Source organism: Amblyomma maculatum, chromosome 7 (assembly GCF_055883805.1).
Source record: "Amblyomma maculatum isolate TAMU_Amacu chromosome 7, ASM5588380v1, whole genome shotgun sequence".
NCBI lineage: Eukaryota > Metazoa > Arthropoda > Arachnida > Ixodida > Ixodidae > Amblyomma > Amblyomma maculatum.
Genome location: NC_139350.1, coordinates 26,937,323 through 26,962,292, shown reverse-complemented (window position 1 = coordinate 26,962,292; position 24,970 = coordinate 26,937,323). Strand labels below are relative to the sequence as shown.

The window sequence follows — 24,970 nt, the reverse complement described above, 5'->3', positions numbered from 1 at the left end:
CGCACGCCGCCGTCTCTTTCATGGCGTAACGTTCTGCTAGGTACGCCATGGTATCACAAGTAGACCACTTTTTTTTAATGCGAAAGCATTACAAGGCTTTGTCGTTAAGGTTGTGTCAGCAATAATATTAGAGAGTCTCTTAGATGTCTCTTAGGACACCAATGGCGAAAGCTTAACTTGTACTGAAACATTTCTCCCAAGAACAAATTCCAAGTGCTTCAAAGAGATTGATTGATTGAATGTCCTTTATTGAATGGGAAGCATGGGAGGGCTCATGGCCATGGATGGGGGTAAAGGGGAGTAGACAGAATCTTCATTGTTTAGGTCTTCACTCAAATCATATTGCTCTAACCAGGCTACTTAGGCAGCCATACTTGGCAAATATCATCTGTTTTAGCATCAGTTTCTAGGAGGGAACGGTAGTCCATGCGGTAGTGTTTGATCTCGGAGCATGCAGTAAAAAAAAGCAGGGTAATCCCAGAGTAGATGAGATATGCCGCAGTGCATTAGAGTCGTACAGTGAGGGTACGTAATCATTTTCTCCGTATACTGACGCCAGCGGGCCATAATGCGTGGCGTGTAAGCCACATTGGCGATGAGCTTATACAAAAAAGACTTCTTGACTTCTGGTGAGGTGGGTTTTTAGCGTAAAAGGTGGGTCAGTTGTGGCCACCTGCATGCGATGCTGACTGAGGCTACGAAGACTGATCCGAGTATAGTGCATAAGGGCAAGAAAGGGGGTTTGTTGCCCGTCAAAGGTCGAGTAAGGATGAAGCAAGGGGGTGGGGAAGTAAATGTGGACATCCCACCTGCCAAGGTAGCCGCGACGTGTGCCACCGCATTGCCCCCTGATTCGTCCGAATGACCTGGGGTCCACTGAATAACGACAGTTCTGGTCAAGAGATGGTGGCGTTTAGGGAGGCGCTGTATGGCTGTAGCAGTTGCATCTTGTGAATCCGGAGTAGAGATTTCCTTCTACTTCATCGCACAGCACTACGCACTATTCAAAAAGATATATACACAATATAATGTGCATAAGTAATGTATGCTAGATGAGAACTTTAAGGCTTGTTTTGGGCATATCACCTTGCTCGTGAAAAATATAGCACCGCAATCGATGCACAGATTTGAATACCGTTTGTTTGTTCTAATCACTTACATATGCTTTGTATCGAGACAGCCTCAGATTTGCTGTCCAGGCTCACATTTGTTTTATTAACAATTACTTCGGCCATGATGCATTCTCAACATAAGGAGAGGGTGCATACAGCATCTTTAAAAAGAAGAGCACTTAAATATAAATAAATCAAGATGGACTTGATCTAGACAACAGTTCTTATTAAATATTAAAACCAATAGTTAATGTTGTAGTCGTGATAGCCATTCCACGAGCAACGTGTAAGCTGTGATAAAACAAAACTTGCTGAAGATATTCCATTGAGCCTTGATGCCATTTCAAGACAGTGAACTAATTTGTACCACTCTGAGTCAAAAAGAAAGTTGCCTTCGATCATCTCGTTCCCCTTAAATTCCAACTCGATCGCACAGCTGTTTGAAAGTCATCGAAAGCACACGGTGACTTTGGTTTCATTTCGCGTAGTGCAGATATCGCTTCAAAACCCAAGGCAGATAACTACCTCGAAACCTTTAAACTTGCACTCTCTAAATCACTATGGTTATGTGAAAACTCGTGTAGTACTGAAAGTACTGCTTGAAACATCAAATAAATAACCCGCAAGAAGCGGACTACGACGAAAGCTAAGTTTGATGTTTTTCATGAGCTTGTGCATCGACTACAGGGCATAGTAGAGCTGGACGAGATTGCCATAAAGATCTGACATTTGTCTTCAAAGTACCAAATATCAAGTGCAAGTCTAATGCCGATATATGTTCATTTACACGTCCATTTAGGACATATGTTTTCGTCAAAATGTCCCCCTTCCCCTGCAATAATATCCTTGGGGTGCTGCAGGTCCCAGTATAAATAAATAAATAAATAAATAAATAAATAAATAAATAAATAAATAAATAAATAAATAAATAAATAAATAAATAAATAAATAAATAAATAAATAAATAAATAAATAAATAAACTTCCTGCTAAATCTATGCGCTCCTGTCTTGTGCTTATATGTGTGTGAGCTTATGAGGTGGTTACTTCGTGAGACTCGTTTCACTGTCTTTAATGACACCTCTCGAAATCACCTAATTTGCTCACTGCAAACGCCACATCTTTTTCACAATGGATAGAATTTCGGCGTTAGCAACAAAACAAAATTGCAGGGAACGTGTCCTTTGTGGCCAACTCTAATAACTGAAAATTAGTTTGTGCGGCGAAAGTTAACAGCCAGATGAGGATCTCTTGTGTAGAATGACGCGGTAAGCGGCTGAGCAAACCTAATAGGAGCCTTCCGTTTCACCTTCAATAAAAGGCAGCTGCCGTTGCCGGTACAGGCTCGGTCGACCCATTACAAGCTCCCAGAGCCGCCTACAACTGCCGCTCTACAGGCTCAAAGAGGTCGCCCAAAACTCGCACCCCTAATAACTGCGGCGTTTCTTCGGATGCGGAACTTCGCCGTCTAACTTCTGTCGCTATATGTTCAGGACGTAACGTGCCAGTTACAAAAAAAAATCATTACTGACCGACTGTACTAAAGCATTAAGGTGCCTCATCGGCCCACCAAGAATACGTGCCCTCGCGTACAAAATGTAACAAAATATTAGGGGGCTCAACGATGCTGAATCGATTATGGAGCGAAAACTTTGGCTGCGGGCGACCGAGCGTTGCATCGAACACAACCGGCGTTCCATTGAACGCATCAAAGTTCAGCAGCATTCTGTGCAGAACCCACTTTCAATATCCTGCGCATGCGATGCCGGTAGACTGTTTCCTACTAGACTCCGTCAACACTCCGCGGCGGCGTGCGCGTGCGAAGAGCGGAAACTACGCTTCTCTTCTGCTGAAATGCCGCTACTTTCGTCTTCCTCTCTGTTGCGAGCACCTCGTTCCTAATGAGTCACTGCGTGACCAAAGAACGGTTTCCGTATGCGCAGTGAGGCTACATGACGAGGCAGATGACGTCACTAGGTACAACAGTGGAAACCGGCGCGGTGTATGCCAACCAGACATGGCAGTAATTGAATTACAGTAATGAAATTACTTTAATTTAATTACTTCTTTCGGTAATTTGTAATGTAAGGGATTACTTTTTCGGGTTGCTAATTTAATAATGTGATGAATTACATTTTAGTAGTAATTTCGGAGCAAAAGTAATTAATTCCTTTCAAAATTACTTTTACATAAGTGCGCCACTACTCCTTCAATAGACAACGAAGTAGAGTGCCGCGAAAGCAGGAGCGACGTGCGGCAAGCCGAAGCCAGCGTAACGGATCGGCAAAAGAAGACAGAATTGTGCAGAACAGTGCGTCTGAGACCTCGTGTGTAGCAGGGTCATTTAGCGACAACCATTCTCCGAGCAGCAGGATACAAGGCGTCAAGGGAATGCCGAAAGGAGAGATGGTGCAAGAAGGCTGGAGTTGAAAACTAGTGACTCGTGAGCGTGGCGCAGTGGCACTCCCTGTTGCGTCGGTTAGGGCACAGTGGTGCCTTCTTACACTCGTCACCACAGGGCTGGAGAGGATTGGGGAGAGAGAGGCGGAGATGTGCGGGAGGGTCCATGGCGTGAGCCACCGCGGCTTGAGCATTACTGAACAGTGAGGACAAGGTGCCGATGTCGATTCTTGGGACTGAGCAAGTAATAAATAGCCTAGCTTCTTCGGGGCCTTGAAATGGCGGAGTGAGTGTGAGTGAAAAACGTTTATTTTCTGATATGGCGATTACATGTTGAGGGACGGGGAGTGGAGACAGCACCGGGCCAGCAATACGCTGCTGCGTTCGCCGGTCATTTCACGACCGTTCGACCATGCTTCTGCTTCTGCTTTTCTTTTTTTTTTTTTTTTTTTTGCGGTTGTCTTGCTTTTGTAATGGCAAGTGCTGTAGGAAAGAGGGGAGGAATAGCTCTCGATCGGAATTTTTCGAGAAGACGAAAGAATGTGTGTGCTTTGCGTCTGGAGAGCAAGTTGTTGTTTTGTTTACTAGCTTTACTTAGTTTTTGCATGGATGGAAACGAGAAAGTAATTTAAAAGTAATTGAATTACTCAGTGCAAGTAATTGTAATGTAATTTCATTACTTTTGGGAAGCAGTAATGAGTAATGTAATTTATTTCCTTTTCAAAAGTAATTTTGCCATGTATGATGCCAACATCTGTGGATCGAGGCCCCTAGCTGCCATGGTTACGGCACATGCGCACTTGTGGCCTCGGGTAGCGTCGGGGAAACCCGCTTCTGCTAGCCTAATGTAGCAAGCGCACGCGGACGATGTTTTTCATTTTTTTATCAGTTTTATATTTCTTGTTTGTAGCCGGCAGGGTGATAACACCGCCACTAAGCTTAGACACCGTTTCCTGAAACTTGACGTGTCCCAGTACGCGCTCAGCGGAACGCGCCGTATGCGTTCTATGCGACGCCAGGAGCTACACTGTGAAGGTTATGACGCAATAGTGTTACACACGCAAGGGCCATTTCTTTCACCTACACCAGCTACACCAGTGTAGGAAATCTCCTATACCTACAATTCATTTTTGCTGCACAGGTGTAGCTGGTGTAGGTTAAACAAATGGCCCTATAGAAACAATGTGTGTTTTTTTTTTTCACTTTCTATTATTCACACTTTTTTTATGTTGATACTTATCATCACCAAACATTGACTTTCCTTGCTAAACATTTTGACAACTTTGCAGTCTCCTTTATGCAATGTTTCATTTTAGGTGATAACGTGAGAGCCCTGTGTCGCAGAAAGCCGGCGTCGGAGTTGTCCTTGTCCGTTGAAACGCGAAATCCACAATGAATGAGAAAACAAGTAAAATAAAGTACTCAGAACAACCGTGATTCGATCTCTTGGCTATCTCATTCTTAATTTCTAACGTGAACTGAAACCTCTCCATTTCGCCTTCATCGAAACGAACCAGAAACACAAAATACTATGATATGATTTTTATGCAGACCCGATTACTTCCGACCACCGTGGCTTACACCGAAGACGTGATCGCCCGCTGGCGCTGCCGCAGGCGCACATGCACTCAAAGCGAAGCCCACGATGACCCCACTGAAGCCTCTCCATGTTTTCCATGTTTTCCATGTTTTCAGCACGGCCTTTGCAGACCATGGTTGTTCGAAACTAAGCCCCCGAAGGAGCACAGCAGGGTTAGCAGAGCCTCTCCCAAACGCACACCCCTGAAAGAGCCAGGCGCCGGGCCGGGGGACGCTTGTACCCAATTTTACCGGTGGGTGTCCGGCGGCGGGTTTCGAACTGACCACCTCCCGCAGCCGAGACGGGCGCCCAAACCACTCGAGACGGGCGCCCAAAGACGCTTCGCCTGCAGACATTACGAGACCTCATCAATATGTCACCTGGTGAGGGAATTCCAAGGCTTGGACAGTCCGCGCCGGAAGCACCGCCCAAAACTGCTGGATACCGACTAGCGAAGAATAGATTCGGCCTCGAGGTCGACAACGAGTGACACATGCAGGACGCGTTGTGGCGCTTTGTGTGCAAGGCGGATATAGCAGGCCACTACTGATCACTTAATTCCTCACCTCTAATCCCCCGGGTCCTCGAGGCACCCGAAAAATCAGGATGTTTCATTTGAGTTGCCAGAAAATTCCTGGGTAGGTTCTTTCGCTGCCACGAAAGTCTTCGCTGGAGGCGTTGGATGTAAAAAGACGGGAATGGAGAGCGCACGTGGAGCGAACTCCGAAGGCGAACCACTGGCGCAACTGAAGCAGTGATAAAATCAAATTGCAGGTCTGAAACGCAGTTGTCTTTATATAAACTTTCTTAAGCCTTCTACCTGGGGGCCCCTCTTACCATAACAGGTAATTACGTGACTTAAAAAGAATCACCATATACTTCCCTTGATTTAACTTATTGTTGACTTCTGTCTCGTGGTGAGAAATTTCTCGTCCCTGTACAGTTGTGTGAAATCTTGTAAATATAGTCGAGATCTTCTCTGAGAGATATGCAGGTCCACGATGCAATTGAGCTGATAACATAATGAGCGAGCGGACGCTAATATTGTATGACCGTGCTCTTTTAGGTTAATGAATGGTCGAACATGCAGACGCTCTGAAGAGCCATGCATCCGACAAGGCCGCTAAGAGAAGCAAACTGGCGGCAGCAGATTGGGGCTTCAAGCGGTTTTCCTCTTGAAGAGCGGGGTCACCCTGGCGTTCGGCCTAAAAACGGACGACCCTCAACCTCCAGCCGAAATGTTCCCTCTTAAGTGGCATGCACTTTATTTTTGTGTGTTCAGCAATGAAACAAAAATTGTGGTTTAACTATAGCTCGAACCTAGTTATAGAGCGAAAGCTGTGAGTGTTGCAGCGATATGCTCTTTAAGACATGCTTTTCAATCTGCGTTTTTTTTTCATAATTTTTATTTAAATTAGGTTTTCAAAAAATTAAGAAGAATTATACATTTCAGTGGACGCATGGAACTGTGGACACCTACACCTAACCAGGCCAAGATCATGTTTTCATATTTTTTCTTCTATATATTTTACAATGCTTCATAAGGAAGGAAAGGCGCAGTATCTGCCTGACCTTCAGGGTTGTCCAAGGTGAAAACTTCCCTGATGCATGACAGCTCGAAAAAGCTGGAGTAGTTTAGCTCTCGCTTCAAAAATGGAAAGCCATCGAGGTTGCTTCAAACATTTAGGAGCAGCCGCTTACCGAACACAAATTTGTCGGAGCAGAATAGTTATCCGAAGGGTCCCGAGCGCCCAGCGTCCATGATTCCCAGCTTGAGGTCAACCAGGATTGCCCGAGGAACGTATGTACCTCCTGAAGCAAAACATTCGCGGAATCTCAAATATTAACTGCTGTAAGGCGCAAGCCTTTCCTGCGAGTCTTTGCACTCATTACCGCTTTTTCACTAATTTGTTTTTTCGCTGCATTGTCATTTTTATATTCTTTTTTTAATTCTTCCTACTTTTTCATTGGTTAATTTCCTATTTACTGGTCGACTTTTTTAATCTTTATTACTTTTTGTATGTTTACCTCTTGACTATTTTCGATGTTGCGACCAATCATGAGGCCTCATATTAAAGCTTCGCAGTAATTTTGAAGGTTTTAACATAATTTTGACGTCCGTGCCTGTTTACGCCTGCACACTATTTCAATGTCCATGGCTATTTCGACATCGAATTTATTTTTCTAGGCTTTAAATAATTAATTCTCATAAGCAAATTTTTATAAAGGCATTTTCTCACCCTCTACTTCATACAGTCATTCTTTTACTCATAAATTCGACAGTGATGGTGCAACATCTTCTGCGGACGGACACTTTCTGCACGCACCCATGAGCCCATAAAGGATTTCGTCTTAACAAGAAATCTCATTCACGGTACGACGGAATGCCTGTACATATTATTAGTGACATAATGAACGTTATACTGATAAAGAGACAGGTTGAAATGAGCTAAGTAAACTAACGCAACAAAGTATCAACTAGTGAAACAAAATAAAATCATAGTTAAATAATGTCCTAATTTTACTGTGTAGGAAAATTTATAGAGAGCTAGTGCTTCTACATGGCTTCAAATTCCGTTACCCCATACTCATCGTCTCGCCAGAGCTCCTTTTGAAATGACTCGAAGTCAAGTTGCATTATTAATAGTAATGCTCCTTCCTTACACACAAAATTACTATCGTGGTTTGCAGTCCACGTAATCCTAAATGAAGTGAGAGCGATACGCGTAGATACAGCTCAGGAGTCTCAAATGATGAAAGTATATGCTGAGTAGGGCAGGCGATATCTCACTCTTTTTCTTTACCGCTCGTGCAGAACGAATACACAATATCCCAACTCCTTCAGTCAGGCACGATGTGACTTATACACACAGTTGGTCCCTTAAATACGTACGGTTTAAACTGTGAAACGTTCATAACCCATTGAAAACTGCTGCTGCCTGTTTCACACTACAATGTCTCGTAATCTTGGGCGCGTATTCCCAGTTTGCGTCATTTTGACAATTTTAACTCCATTCTGATTGGTGTAACCACCGCAGCGTGAGATGGGTGGACACCGAACATCCAGTTTTGTGTTTGCATCCCGCCTCGGTGGAGCAGTAGTAGTTAAGATTCCAGACTAATGTTCCAAGAATACCCGGGTTCGGACCCGACCTCCGATGGCGGCGTTTTAATGGTGGCGAACCTGAGAGGCATCCGTGTCCTATGCGAAGTGAAGTGCTCATTAAGGTCCCCTCGGGGTCTGAATTACTCTGTAAGGTCTCCACTACGGTAATCCTTTCTCCCTCTTCACTTTCACTCTCACCTTCCACCACTCCCACCTGCGTGGTTCAATTGTCCACGAAAATAAGTGACAGATACTCGCATTTCCTTTCCTATAAACCAATTATTACTAGGTGTTTTTACCAGTATTACGACTTGAGGTGAGGCGAAAACGACACTCGGAAAACAACACAAACATGGAATAGGAGCCCTGGCATGCCGCAAAAAATTATAGGCATGATCAAGTTTCGTCAGCTTCTTTGTAAATTGGTTTATTGGAAAAGATTCGCGCCGTATCAACATTTCTCTGAACCTGAATCGTGCCGTTTAAGAAAGGGAAATCACCTAAACTGCAAACCTTCATGCCGACAACTCAGTAGTTTCAATGCGAAAGCTTTTAACAACGCATGAATGGCGTCCGCACAAAATGTGTGCGACATCTGCGAGCGAGATGTGCTCGCGAGATTCAGCGGGATGTCAGTGGATGTTCTGGTATATTGTGACCGATATATTTAGTGATAGATAATGATAGTCATGGATCAGAAGTAGAGACAAAGGAAGAGGGGGGATGTGCTGCAGGCCGCATCCTCTATCTCTTGCCCTAATTCTCTTTGTTTCCCTACCGCTCTTTCCCTCCTTTCCCCTCCTTTTCTCTTGATCTTTCCTTGTCTTCTAAAGAAATAAAAGGAAGTAATATTGTTAGAGCGCTAATCGGCACAGGGCTATCAAGCACTAAACTCAGAATGTCACAGCATGTGGTTTGATGAAACCGGGTACCCGGCACAGTAGTCAGGCATCTTAACAGTTGGTTTGGGTTAAAAGGAAGGCGCACTATGTCATTCTAGGTGGGACCTACCGACTTGCAAATGATGGCGTAAAATAGCCAACGGCGATACCAAATTGGCACTCATCTACACCTTTATTGTTTTCAGAGCTACATATACTCCCTTTTACTCTTGCGTCGTAAATAAAAGTTTGCTGTGTAGTAAATGCCATTCTCCTGAATGCGCACCCTTTACCAATTACAATATTTGTTTACCCAACAGGAACACCAGAAATGCAAGCAATATAAACTTTAACCTTCCTATCACAAGAAACTTTTACGGCCAGCACCTAATACAGTATGTCGGTGTAAAAATATGGAACAATATTTCACTTGAAACTAAAATGGCAAAGAACTTTTTATTTTCCATCAACAGATTTTATTTTGACAGAATTATATTATTATAACACTAAATAAAAGAGATAAGAAATGCTTACATTTCTGGCGCTACCAAATGTGTATGTCTTGGTTGTATTCATTTTCTTCAGACAGGGAACGGTATTCCATGATCTCTCAGTTATGCAAGTCGCCTAAAATAATTTGTGTATGTGCATGCCTGCTTTTCGTTTCTTTGCTGTTATGTATTTTAGGATTTTTTTGTACTTTGTGTGCTCATTGATTGCTACGTTTGCGTGTGTATAAGTCTGAAAACATGTTACATGTCCTTTAGCGTGTCTCCACTGCTGTGTATGTGAATGTATGTATGTACGGGCCTAAACTAGCTTCGGCAATTGGCCCAACATTTTTTGCAATTTGTATATTTATTGAAATAAATGATTGATTAATTGATTGATTGATTAAAAAATATGCTGACTGTCCACTGGGATTCAATTGGAGGTACACGGTTCGAATCCCCATCACAAATGGGCCTCAAACTTGATTAGGAGGCGGATGCCACATGGAAAGCCAAACGGCATGACACAACCCCAAACGCTCCACAAAGTACGGCTGCGTCACAATTTTAACCAAAATTATGCGTACTTTTTTTCGACTTTTCTTACGCGATAAGTAAATTAGGAAGTACGGTGACGGAGACTGCTTTTCGGCAGACGAACCCATTAGGGGGTATTCACATGACGTCACAGCTTACGTCAGTGCGTGACCGACGCCATTTTTGTGTCCTATATTTCGACTAGTGCGGTCGCCGGTTAGCGGTTCAGTTAATCGTGTGCGCTTCGCTGTCATTTCTACTTCATGGCAGCATTGATGTCAAAAACTAAATCGCCATCATGACTGATAGTTTCAACTATCTGGAAAGTCTGCGCGATGTGGACAGAGCACGTTACATTGAAAAAATCGACCTGTGTGGCACTGACCCATTCGCAGTCGATATGCGCGACTGCACGGTAAGTGTCGATCTGTGGCCGCGCATAAATATGTGTGACATCCACGAGTTCCTTGTGCTACGAACGAGCTTCGTCACCAGAAACCAAATGAAGGCGTACAAATCACTTGAAGGACACAACTACCTTACAAGCGGGTGGGTTAAGCAGCCGTGGCTAAAGCAGACGAACCCAGGCACCGTCATCGCCATAACGCAGGTTAGTTGCGCACTTACATTCATGCCGTAGAGTGCTTCTCCCGGCTAAACTGCTGAATATCTGAAGCTCAAAGTTACACAGAAATAATATTTGGTCGTCAGTACCTTTTATATACCAAGTTTGTTTGGGGTATTTTCCTCATTCGATCTGAAAAAGTCGGATGTTCGCGTCGTGTGTGGCAGCGATGGCAGCGGTGGTGCCATCTCGTCGCGTTCTGAGCTTAAAAAGATTGCGATGCACGAACAAAACTCTTGTTTTAGTGCAGGTTTGGCCAAATGCTAATTATTTATAAATAGTTCATAATAAGCACTAACCTTCCGCAAAACAAGTCGGCCCGCCTACCTTCCTTCACCGAATCTCAGGAGGGCGCTGCAGATGTAAACAACGAGAGTCGCGTTTGCTTTTACGCCCCCACACACGATCTTTAACGTGTACTCGCATTGCACAGGCTGCGGACGCCTCTCCGTTTCATCTCCATTAAAACGCAGCAGCCGGCGGTCGAGTTCGAACCCGGATACTCCGGCACAGTGGTCTAGCATCTTAACCACGGCGAGGCACACACGACGTAAGCATCCGACTTCTGATCGAATGGGACAAGGGGCTCGAATAAAATTGATGTTAAAAACTACTGACGACCAGTTTCCATTTCCGCGGGAAATTTGAGCTGCAAGGTTTCAGCAATTTAGCTGGCCAGCTAAAGTACTTGAGAATGAAGATAATCCCGGGAAAAGCATTCTACGGCGTGCATGTAATTGCGCAAGACGTGTTATTTATGGATGAGCTGAAACCACTGGTAATTAACTTCATTCCACATGCAGGTCAATCACTCAGAGTTTGGCGAGCCCACCTTTGAAGGTTTGGATTGCTGCAAAAGACGACGGGGAGGTGTTGGCAGCGCACTGCATGTGCATGGCCGGGAAAGGGGAAGCTTGCTCCCACGTCGCCGCGTTATTATTTTATCTTGAATACGGCGTGCGTGTACGTGAAGAGCAATCGTGCACGGATCGCAACAACAGCTGGCTATCAGCGCACATCCGAAAGATTACGGCACGGCCTATTGTTGAGATGGATTTTTCATCTTCCACCATGAAAAAACGTCGTTTAGAGGGTCCCACTTCAGGCGTTGAGCGCAAAATTCCACCCCGAAAACCCGCGCCCCCAACATCGAGGAGAGAGTGGGAAACATTCTTTGATATCGTGATTGCCAGCGGACTTCAGCCTGCTGTTGCAAGCACAGACCCAAAGTACAGCGACTTATTTGTACCTGCAGCCAGAAGCTGCAGTGGTGCTGACCTACGGATGCTTTACGATCAGAATGCAGCCGACTTACCGCACAAAGCATTATTAGAACAATGTGAACAAGTATTTGAGACTCTAACAATTAGTGAGCAAGCCATCACAAGCATTGAGAAAAGAACGAGAAACCAGGCTATGAATACTAGATGGCATTTGTACAGGAGAGGTCGAATCACTGGAACAACACTGTATGACGTGTGTCATACACGGCTAGAGGATCCCTCAGCAAGTCTTATGAACCGTATCTGTACCCCACCGACGAGCACGCTGTCCACACCTGCAGTAAGATATGGCCGTGAAAAAGAGCCTGAGGCACTTTCAAAGTACAAACAGGTAATGACTGAGTTCCACCAGAACGTTGAATTCAAACAAGCTGGACTTTTTATTTCGCAGAAGTGTCCTTTCGTGGCTGCAACACCTGACATGCTTGTCCAGTGTACATGCTGTGGAGCAGGAGTTGTTGACGCAAAGTGTCCGTGGAGAGTGAAAGACGGCCTCTTGAGCGATTTGCTCAAAGATACAAACACCTGTGTCAAAGACTGTGACGGCACTCTGCAACTAAAGAGAACACACCGCTACTACTACCAGATTCAATTACAGATGTTCGTGTGCAAAACAGAATATGCAGATTTTGTCCTGTGGAATGAGAAAGAGATAAATGTTGAACGAGTTTTCAGCAACAACGAATTCATCACAATGCAACTTGCCACTGCAAGCAATTTCTTCAAGAAAGTCCTCTTACCAGAACTAGTTGCGCATCAGTTCTCAAACTCTAGCAAGAATAAAAATAACAAAGGTAAAGAACCTTCAGTAACAAAAGATGTCAGCGTAAATGACAGCCAGAAAAATACAATGAAAGGTACCAGCAACAGCCCCATGCCTTTGGCACCACTGCCATGTAATGCTCAGCATTCGAATACAATGTTCGACAGTCAAAAAACACAAACATCGAATGCTAAAGAAAATGCAACAACGCAAACGTTTTGCCTATGCAAGGGGCCTGAAGAAGGCTGTATGATTGCCTGCGGCAACAAGAAGTGCGAAATGAAATGGTTTCATTTCAGTTGTGTTGGCCTAAAACGAGCTCCGAAGAGCCGGTACTGGTTCTGCAACTCATGTTCTGGAAACCAGCCTTCAAAATAAAGCCTGTCTACGTCACTGGAATTTTCCAAAAATGCCAGCTGTCACCAATGCATGTAAAAGCATTATTTATAGTGCCACTTTAACATAAATACAAAGCACAACTTGCCCTACAAATTGGCTGTGTTGCAAAAGGTTCCCTTTGGTTGCAGTGTACAATTCACATTAAGGCATGTGTTTGACTATGTCAGAGACTTAGGGTTCCAACTGTACACAGCACACAACAGAAGAAAGGATACACATACATAGTTCAGCACCAAATTGCACCCTAGGTTGTGCCTGTGAGTAAACATATTGGCTTCTCTTGTCCTTTCCCACACACAGTTAAAACCGCATAATTTCAAAAATTTGTCAAATCAACTGACTCTGGCTATAGCTGTACACTTCCTTGTGTAAATCTCCAGCGCATTCAATTCTAGCCTTACAAATTGACACATTGTATAGGAATCCAATGTTCACAGTAAAAAATTGTTTTCCTCAAGTAAATGCGGTGTAAGGAAACTTGAAAGAGTAGTGAAATTATTGTGTACATTTGACATTAGCTGAGCCCAAATCCTAGGCTTTAAACCACAAAGCAACTAGTGTCTCTGTTTACAAAACAAAATAGGCAATGAACAGGGGAGCAGCGCAATCAGATCTACTGTCACTGCACTTTGCGACACATGCACTTTTTCCCTACACACGTTCCTGTTTTTCTGAAGGTACCCCCTTAATTCGTAACGAATACATTTTTATGAATTACATAGAATTACCCCTCATGTAATGTTCCATCTGGGGGCCCTTGAGGTTCTAATAATAAAAAAAAAAGATGGTAATATCTTGGTTTAGGTTTCTTTACTAGTTTAGTTGCAGAGTGAACGTCAGAGATGTGCACAGTGCCTGTGCTGCACAAATTCAAGCAGTTCTTGGGTGCAGATGTGTCATCATCATCAGCCTGACTATCCCCACTGCAGGGTGAAGGCCTCTCCCATATTACATCAACTAACCCGGTCCTCTGCTAGCTGCATCCAAATGACCCCTGAGAACTTTTTAACCTCATCAGCCCCATTAACTTTCTGCCTCTCCTTACTTTGCTCTCTCCCCCTTGGAATCTATTGTGTTACCCTAAGCGACCATCAGTTGTCCTCTCTTCGCACTGCATGCCCTGCCCATTTCTTTTTCTTGAATTGCACTAGAATGTCATTAACTTGATTTATTTTTCTGACCCGCTCTGCACACTTCCTCTCAACGTTACACAGATGTGTCAGCGTCATGGAAATCGTCATGACTGGTATTAAAGCTGCAAGATGAACTTCCAATGTCTGTGTAGTGTTGAACATGGATTCAGAATCAAAGACAGAAATAAAAAAAAAATGATGAATGGCTACTGAGTCTCTTCTACCATAAATGACCCCCCCCCAAAAAAAAAAAAACAACAACACATGCATACAGATACAGGTGCCCACCACAACAGGAGGTTGCCGCACTATTCGAATGGGACAACCGAATTGCATAGGTTGGTGAGTGCACAGCACACCTTTGCAATCTTGTCTATTAGGCACTCATTGCTGCTGTTTTTTTTCAGCACTTCCACCGGCAATGTACCTTTCAGTATGGTGTATTTGTTTCGAACCATACCAATTACACGCTCAACATGGATGCGAACGTTGGCAATTTCTCTGGTTCGCTCAACTTCAGCACTTGACAGCTGCTGCTTGCCTTTCGTAAATGCAGGCACAGCTAGTGTGGCAAAGCTCATTCCGACACTCTCAGCAATTAAAAAACCCCTGTCTGCTAACACAACATCTCCTCTGTCTAAAAACTGCAAAATACCACTTTCCTCTGTTATCGTTTTATCACTTGCTCGGCCACCAAATGCTTTAGAAATAAATGTGACCATGCCTTGCGGGCAGATTGCCAGTAGGAATTTAACCGTATTATGATGCTTATAATACGACCATGTCTCAGCTCTAGGCAGCTGTGAACTTGGCCTTTCTATAAAAACCTCAAAACAATCCAGTATTGCCCTCACTTTCAGACCAAAATTTTCCATAAATGCTGTTGGCATTGTCTTTACAATATCCTTTTTTTCTGGCCAGCGTACAAGTACACCTAACCGGTCATATCAGACATCGAGCCACTTTTCACATATTCTTGATGCAGTGGATTGTGATACGTTAAAGCGATAAGCGAGGTCCTGTGTACGTAGACCTAGCCTCATTCTCATGAGAAACATCATCATTTCTTCAAACTGCGAGAGTAGATTTCTAGAGGAATGTGCCGCATGGTCTTTGAGAATATTGAACAATGAGCAAAGCATCAGAAAAGTTGGTAGTCCTGTGTAGAATGCAACTTTCTCATCATTGCCACGAAGACAATCTTCAGAAAACCTTGTTGCTGTGAAGTTCTCCTTTGAATTCTGTAGCTCATTTCGAAGATTGATGATTTCTTCTTCAAGCTTGTGGATGTATGCAGCTGTCATGTCCGTTTGGCAACCTGTACCTACAACAGACAAAAATGAGGACAGGAAATTAAATCACAGAAACCCATACCTGCCTGACGTTTCAAGGCTAGTGCAAAGCCTGCACTGCATTGTCTGATTACTACCTGTGTATGTACAACCTCTGTCAAAATCAAAGATCTCAAGAAGTTTCATTCTAAGCCTTGCTGTATAGCTCGTTATGCACTCACGTTTCATATTTGTCAGTGACAGGAACTAATTAACATCCCAAATCCTCTGAAAGTTTGAGTTATCTATGTTACATAAGCCCACAACACACTTTGAAGCTAACCCCTTTGGCTCCAAACTTTTGACATTATAGCTGTAAATACCTCTAATGTAATCATAACATCACAATCGGTGGCACTTAACTAAAATACATGGAGTGGCACTGGCAGTACAGGCAATGCTGAGAAAAAAACATACCAGGCTCCACGAGAAGCACTGGCTGTTCTATCGCTGCAGCTGCTTCGAATGGTTCATCCATTGCCGTTGTATAAAGGAAAGTAGAAAATTAAAACATTAAATGCATAATTAAGCAAAAATCAGACATGTTGAAGTTTTCAACATCAACTTCTTGTTCAAATGCTACCAAAATATGTACATATCACTGCTGATGGCAAGCTGTAAACTCACATACAATCAATGGTACTTCTAGTTAGGTAAGGTATGGAGTGTGAGTGGCAGTGCAGACCATACTGTAAACAGCGCATACCAGGTTCTGAGGTTGCAGGTTCTACTACCGCAGGTGCCTCGACCGATGCATCCATTGGTTCATCTGAGAAAGTAAAACAGAAAAGTGTTTTCGCAACAAGAACACTTTTTTTACACATAATGCAGGCATCTACTTGATTTACCAGCGGGAGCTACCTGCTCTCGCCGAGTTCGCCGCGTCTTCAGCCGTTTGTATCTTATCTCGTCGGCAGGTTTTGCGTCATAGCCAAGATGTAGTGAAGGAGCCCAGTCTGGATTGCACTCATCGAAGAGGGCAGCGGGCGAGCCTGCGCGAAAATTTTCGTTCGTGCAGAACAGACACATATGTTAGATTTATATACAATTTGCGAAACACCAGCTGTTAATGCGACCATGATGCACTGTTTGAACCATTTTAATCAGCGAGGCATGCCCTCTGTCAAGCATTCTGAAACACGCACCGATCGACTTTGTGCTACGTGCTGCGCATTACATTCCGTTAACGTGGAAAGATTGGTTAGTTAGTCTTGGTACGACGAATGCATATTTTCAGCGCAAGAACACACGCACGCACGCACGCACGCACGAACGCACACACACACACACACACACACACACACACACACACACACACACACACACACACACACACACACACACACACACACACACACACACACACACACACACACACACACACACACACACACACACACACACACACACACACACACACACACACACACACACACACACACACACACACACACACACACACACACACACACACACACACACACACACACACACACACACACACACACACACACACACACACACACACACACACACACACACACACACACACACACACACACACACACACACACACACACACACACACACACACACACACACACACACACACACACACACACACACACACACACACACACACACACACACACACACACACACACACACACACACACACACACACACACACACACACACACACACACACACACACACACACACACACACACACACACACACACACACACACACACACACACACACACACACACACACACACACACACACACACACACACACACACACACACACACACACACACACACACACACACACACACACACACACACACACACACACAAAGGACGAAGAAAGGAGACACAGAACGAACGCTGAAGCTTCAGCGTTCGTCCTGCGTCTGTCTCCTTTCTTCGCCCCGTGTCTTTTTTTTTTCGCTGAAAGCATGCATTCGCTATATTCCGTGTTCTTCTCTGTCCATCGAAAGTTCAGCGCTTAAAGTTGGCAGTATTTGTGTACATACCTGATACAAAATGCCGTGAGCAGATCCGCCATTTGTCAGGATTCGTGATATCCGCGCGGTTGAGCCGCGCCAGCCATAAGCGACGTCGCACTTCGGAAAGCGTATTTGCTCGTTCGCACTCTTTCGTACGTACTTTAGGAACCTTAAAAAAGCTAATGTCTTTCGCACAACTCTTTAGCTTCTGTTGCCTGCTCAGTGTACGGCTATTACAGCCGAAGACAGCGCAATAAACCATAGCGACGAATGCGCGGGACCGCACGATAACCCTCCACCCCGGAGGACACAAAAATGGTCGACTGCCCCGAAATTGCCCACAATGCACCGCGCATCGCGCGCCAGTGAATACCCCCTATACGTTACCGCGTAAAAGCAATTTAGTAGATGAGGCTGGTGACTTAATTGTTCAACCCACATCAATCGCAGCAAAAAGGATGCAATAGCTACTGCTAAGCAATTACGCGCCAACCGAACGAAAGCGCGACTTCAGAAGAACAGGAGCATATGCTCCTTAAAGAGAAAACATTTCAGACAGAAGAGAACTACGTCACTAATGAAACTGAGTTGCGTTTAACGGATGCTAATGGAGCGTCCACATTATCTGGTATCAAATACTGTATTATTCTTGTGAATATGTCGCAATTTCGGTATCTCTATTATAAATTGTATATAAAATTGTCTACCTTATAAAGAGACACCGTTATTGAAAGTAGCATGTGACTCCGCAATATATAGTATAGTATAGTGAAACAGGCAAACTCCGGTTCACCCCGACAGTTCCTCTAAACTTCCTTGGCAAGCGATCAGCTGTCACTTAGAAGCTGAATATAGGGATCTCGACCGCCGGCGGCTTTGTTTCGATGGAGGAGAAACGGAGAGGCGTCTCTGTGCCTTGCGATGTGAGTGCACGTTAAAGATCCAGGTGGTCGAAATTACTCTGTAGTCCTTGATCATGGCACCTCTTTCTCTCTCTCCGCTTTCACTTCCACATTCCTTCCCTTCCGGTACGGTTAGGTCTCCACAGAACGATTGCGACAGATAGTGCGCCTTTAATTGCCTGTGATATAATATAATTTTAGCGGACAAGAGCTCACAAGGCGGCCGTTACATTTGCTAAGTGAATTGTCAACCAAAAAGAAAAAGTTCCAGTGGTGTAAGTCGGCGTAAGTACAGTAATCTGAAAGCATTTCTCTTATACTGCGGAAGCGATGGATACGAACCCACGTCGCTCTTCGGGACGAGAACGCACGTCCTTCTTTTGGACTAACTCACGACCTTCTATGGGAATCGATCCCTCTACATTCTCTCCCTAAACAATTTTCTTATTACTGATTGACTATATTTGCCGAGACGTTCTGATGAGATGCTCTGTCGACACACCCTGTACACGTATAGCGTTATAGCGTTTTCTGCTAGCGTAGCCGATGTAGTGCGAAGGATCTGCGCTAGTGCAGCAGGAACTACTTATCGTATCGGAAAGCATCCCGAAGCAAAGGGCTCTCGACTGTGGGCGCAGGGGCGCAAGTTGTACACGTAGCTAGCACATGTCTAGCTTGATTCTACTTTATTTTTTTGGCGATGTTTATTACATCGGGGCATAAACATAATATTATGAAAGAGGAAGAATATGATCAAATAAATGATGAAAGGTTGGTTAATGTAATGAAGTCGAGGAGCTACGTTCAATTTCACCGAAGGAGCGGTTGCTATTGTTGGTGTGCCCTAAGATATGGCACATAACCAAGTCAAAACGGTAATATTCTGTTTGATATGAGATTAAAAAATACACTAATTCTTATAAATATGCATGATTGCAAAAAGCAGTACTCATTTGCAAAAAAAAAGATTAATTTTAACTCAATAAGAACCTGGAGAGGAGAAACAGCGGAATCGGCAGACCTAACAGAGAGTTGTACCAGAGCTTGTATCAAATTTCTTACAGTGGAGCGAACTGTCCCGCTGCTGATGCCCGACAGAGTAGCGTAAAAGGAAAGTAAATTTGCAACACTCAAGAATGCAGATAAATGTTTGCAAGCAATTTCAAGGGAGAGTTTTTGCAGGGAGGCAAAACGGCGTGGCAGGACCGGGAAAAATGATCCAATGTCTCAGGTTCATAGCAGTATGATCACATGACTGAAGGAGAACAACCAGGTCTATGAAGATAAAAATTAAGGGGAGGAATCCTACACCTGAAATTTGTAAGAAACCCTTCGAACTGAAGGGAAAGATACTGACCTGGATTCCATGTATACTTCAAATGCTGCAAGTCTTCAAAAGATAGAAAGGGTGAATTTCAGATCTTCATCCAAATAAATAGTTTGAATCGCGCCTCCACCCATAAAAAGAAGTACGGAAGTAATGAAAGGACAGGGCCATTCAAGGAAGCTGACGCAAGAAAGTACGCGGATTCGTTCATTGTATATCCACAATGGCCCAGAACACACAAAGTCTAATTCAACTGATATAAGATGTTGCGAGGTCATAAAGCTGCCGACGAAAAATAGATGCAATCTAAAATTCAAGGCAGTACAAACTGAAAGAGCGTCTGTCGCCACAATAAAGCTGCAGTGATATAAACAAGCTCTTGGGGTGGCTAAAACAATTGCAAAAGATTTCACAAGCAAATTAGGGGGTATAATCTGAGAGGCAAAGGAAGAAAGCCCAATTAAGTTGAGAAGGAAAAATACCAAACCCCGCTCTTTTCTCACAATGTGCAGCATCAGTGGCAATTACAGCATATGATTGAAAATGTTGCAAGTGGTTATCGAAAATGGGAACCAAGGTAGCCACCAGCAAATAATTGTCATGATTCGGATAAAAGTCATCATAGACAAAATTAAACTTATACGAAAACTCGCTCCCCTTACAAAAATGCATATTGGGTGTCTATAGAAATTCGGATCAGATGCGTCAACATACGCTGTTGAAACTCTATCGATAATCATCAACATTTTTGAAGGTGCCGTGTTGACCCCATGTTGAGCTCTTTTGGAATAGTGGCCCATGTGTTTCTTAAGAGCGCTTTTCGAATTCGCACCACTGAAATTCTGTTGGTTTCAGGCTCAAATGCTTCACAAGCTCTGCAAGTGACGCTTTTTGGTTTTCTGCTACCTTTCCACTCCTGAACAACAGAAAATAGTACACGACCATCGGTTTCCCAGGAGCAGACACAAGGTGATTTTCATAAATGCAAAAGTAGTACAGTACATCTCCTAGCTGCGATAACTCACCCCATTATATGTTCTGCTCGACCAATCAACAATCCTGTCAGATCAGTGCTTGGTAATGATAAGTATATTGAGGCTTAAAAGAACAACAAAAAAGATCTTGTTATTTTAAGCCCGATTATACATGCTCACCTAATAACGTATACTCTGACCTGGCTAGATTGTTGATTGGTCGAGCAGAACATAGAATATGTTGACTGATCGCAGCAAGGATATGTGCTGTATTACTTTTGCATTAATGAAAACCAGCTCGTGTCTGCCCCTGGCTAACCGTTGATCATACATCATTTTCTGTCGTTCCGCAGTGGAAAAGGAACACAGAATTAAAATGCGCGTTAATAACAAACGAAATAAGGATTGCATCGTTGCTGAACCCGTACCATGAGCTGGGTTGTTCGCTTTATTTCAATTCATGCGCAAGGTATGACGCCAGGCAGTTCTTTGTGTAAGATGCTGATACATCCGGGAACTCCTCGCATGCGTAAACTGAAATAAACAATGGAAATCATAATTAAGGTGTGGTATATACTAACCAAAAAATAAAGCGAAGCGATCTGTACGCTGCCCCACGTCATAGGTAAAGAAATTGCATTTCTTGTCTAAAATGAGTTGGCGCTCTTTTTCACTGCTTAGTTAGCATCGCCGCTGCCTCCAGAACTCGCCAGCATTACCCTACGGCGCAGGTACCGTATCGAAATAGTACAACACTGTGCCGAACAACCCGTCAAGAACGGTCACCATTTAAAAGAAAGAAAATGTCGCGTCCGCGGTAGTGACAAACCTCGTTCTCTTTATCTCTCTCCTTCCCCCTCCCCCCTCTTTTTTTTCCGACGAGGCTGGCTTGCCTGCCGGAAATATGTACATACGCGCTTCATTATCTTGTAGCACATACTGTACAAGACTGGCATCAACACGAAAAGGAAAAGCAAAACACTCACCGGAACGCAGACGCTCAGTCCGCCCCGCTTTTCGCCTTGAATCCAAAACGCCTGCAACTGTTCAACTTCTTAAACACGTTCTCTTCGCGCAGAAGCTCTATCTCAGCAACGGACTCCTCCGAAGAGTTCAGTGCGTACGGGTCTCACTTCACTTCGCGCTCCGATGTAAACAAAACCAACTTCGTGATAATCGCAACCAAAGAACCTCCACACGATGCTTCGCTCACAGTGCAACATACGACCACGGTGGCGGGAAAGCGCCAACTTACCCACCGCCGCACTCACGCATACCCGCGTCGCCGTGAAAGAAAACACATGCAGAAACGGGGCGCAGAAAAACGGTTTCACTTCGGAGAAAAGGGGAAGCCGCGGCCACGGCGCGAAGGCCGCCTCGGTGAGGAGAAACGGCCGAGAAGGCAGAGCAGAGACACCGCGGGGAGCCCCCTCCGAGCAACAGGAAGCAACCCCGAGCCTCCGGTCGTGCTGGCGCCCGTCCGCGGGGCACGGGGAGTGTGCGTATGAAGGGGACAAGAGCAAGGCGGCCGAATGCGTGTTTGAAAAAGAGTCACCGGAAGAAAGCGTGCTTTATCCTTTTTTTTTTTTAATACAACGAACGTTTTTGTTATTCTTGTTCACTAGTATCCGTGTGATCAAACCGTGATTATTAGAACACCCCAATGCTTAAAGTGACTTAATTTTAGCGTGGTGGCCACTTCAAAAAAAGGAAAGAAAAAAAAAAGAAACTTTCGAAAGACACGCAGAGCGGTGGAGGATTCCAATGCAGATTGCACCTCATTTTGCGGCAATGAGCTATGGGCAAAAACATCTAGGCTTCTGCAGAATGTCAGACACTGAAGCATATACTAAACTTTGCAACTGGTTTAATGAAGCTCTGCCCTGCCCTACATAGTAGGTTAAATCTACGATCGTGTTCGTTAGTGCGATGACTCACTGAACTTATTTTTGATATAAACTATATACGTATATCCTCGCATTACAGTTACCTTGTGTGACATACAAAATATGATCTATTACGAGGTTTGAGTAGCATTCAGTGATGTGTTTGCATTAATAGTGAGGGGAGCTTTTGCCATCATAAAGTTTTCAGGGCCATATTTTCGCTACTCTGTTGCGAACTATCAGCTAGGTGTGCACCGTTAATGTTAAAAACTGTCCATATGCACTTCAATAAACATGAACGTGCACGCAATTGGGCGCTGCTCTTATATTACGTTGCAGAATCTGGCCAATCGTTAATATCAAGTGAGATCAAAGAAGCATAACGAAATCGCTACATGTTCTCAACATTGACGCCTAAAACCACTTAAAAACATGGGTCAGCACTACAGTATCCGCTATTTTCTTCGTGAATGTTGAAAGCTGACAACAAAAAGCATATAGAAACAATAGTACAGAAAGTCTATTGGGTAGAAAACAATGAAAATTTTGTTGGTCGTGTGAAGACTATACTCAACTGGGGCCGAAAGTCTATCGATATTCAATAAATTCAAAAGGCGGTCAATAGTCCGACAATGGAGTTTCAAAACCAATTTTTGTAAGGGTCGTGAAAGTAAGCACACATCTACTCAGAACAGAGATAAAAGCGACTGCACATATACGATCTGCAGCTTTAGATAGCGAGACTAAAAGGTGCAAAAAATAAATTAGGTGAAGCAATAAATATCATTACGGAACACGGTAGAGAGTAATTATAAATTTTATAATTGACTCTACCGTAAGTTGCAAGAAACGGGAATCCAAAGGGGGTACCCGAGCCTCAGAGCACACGACATTTATAGCCGCAAAACTAGGAAGGCCGACGCAAAGCCGCAATGCTTGCCGTTCAGTCAATAGAAGTAGTCGAAGTTTCTAAGGAGCGCCCCCTGTGAAAAAGACGCAGCCGAGTTCCAGACTTGGCCCAACTAAAGTTTATAAATCATAACAATGGATGATATTATTCCATATCCCTGTGGCTTATGCAATGGAGTAGACTCAAAGTGCGAGCCCCTTATCTCTTAGCATGCTCCCATATACCTAATCGTTTCAGCATTCTTTCTTCCCGTAATGAAATTAAGATTGCTGCCGAGAAGCGCAAGCCTATATGTATTCAAGCAATTACATGCGAAGGAAAGCGGAGTATATGAGAATCGAGGCCCGTTATTTGTCAGGGTTCTTTAGGAGTACCGTAGTTTTTACAGCTCGAGCATATTAAAATATAACTGCACGTTTGCCTTAAATACTCTGTAATCTGTAATATTCTTCATAATTGGTGTAAATGCATGTTACCTGATTTTCGCTGGTACAAATGACAAATACATTGAGTTGGGCAAAAAAAAGTTATTCATACGAGTAATTATTTAAAGCAGTATAGCCTTACCGGCAAAATTAATGTATACTTGGCTCAAGGATTTATTTTCTATTAGTGATTAACAAATGCAGAAATCGCGAAAATATAATTAAATGCCACTCACCAAAGGGTAGACAAGCTGTGCAGATGAATAAAAAATATCAAAAACTCAGCAATGCTTCAATAAGGAATGAAAAGTAAATTAGCCACGAAGGAATACATTCATAGTGTGCACTCGAGTATTGAAACTTTCTATCATCGACAGATATAATTTATTGCTTATGAGGGCAAGCAAGAGCACTTGATAACGCGTCGTCTTCGTATGAGGCAGTTATTGGCGCACACAAAGAGAAAACGGGAAAACGCAGAAGCAATAAATCGAAGACAATAACCTAACACGAAAGCTATTTACATTTCAGTATGGGTCCGAATTCAAATAGGGACACTAACGCACGTTTTATTTTTCGAGTGAATTGAGCCACATTTATGTAGTCGAGTGAATATTGTCAAGGGGTAGTGGCAAGGCTGTATATACAAACATGAGCACAGGCGTCTCTGCATGGAAATCAACTTTTTATTGGGGCTGATTTAGGTCCGCAAAACTACTCCGCAACTCGGGGGCGGCGATAGCAAACAAGAGTTTATTGGGTACATTGAGCATACAAATAAAATACACAGACCATCTAGCACGGGATATTCATATAGTATTCCATGAATGGGCTGTTTAATGCACTAAAAGGATATTCGCAAGCATAACTAAAGCTGCCCGTGCGACCTGTCT

General features: G+C 43.8%; 1 pseudogene; it reads right to left on the bottom strand.

Annotated features, from left to right (window-relative positions):
- Positions 1-14,616: 14,616 nt before the first annotated feature.
- On the bottom strand, positions 14,617-16,117 carry LOC146182857 (uncharacterized; annotated as a pseudogene).
- Positions 16,118-24,970: the final 8,853 nt, after the last annotated feature.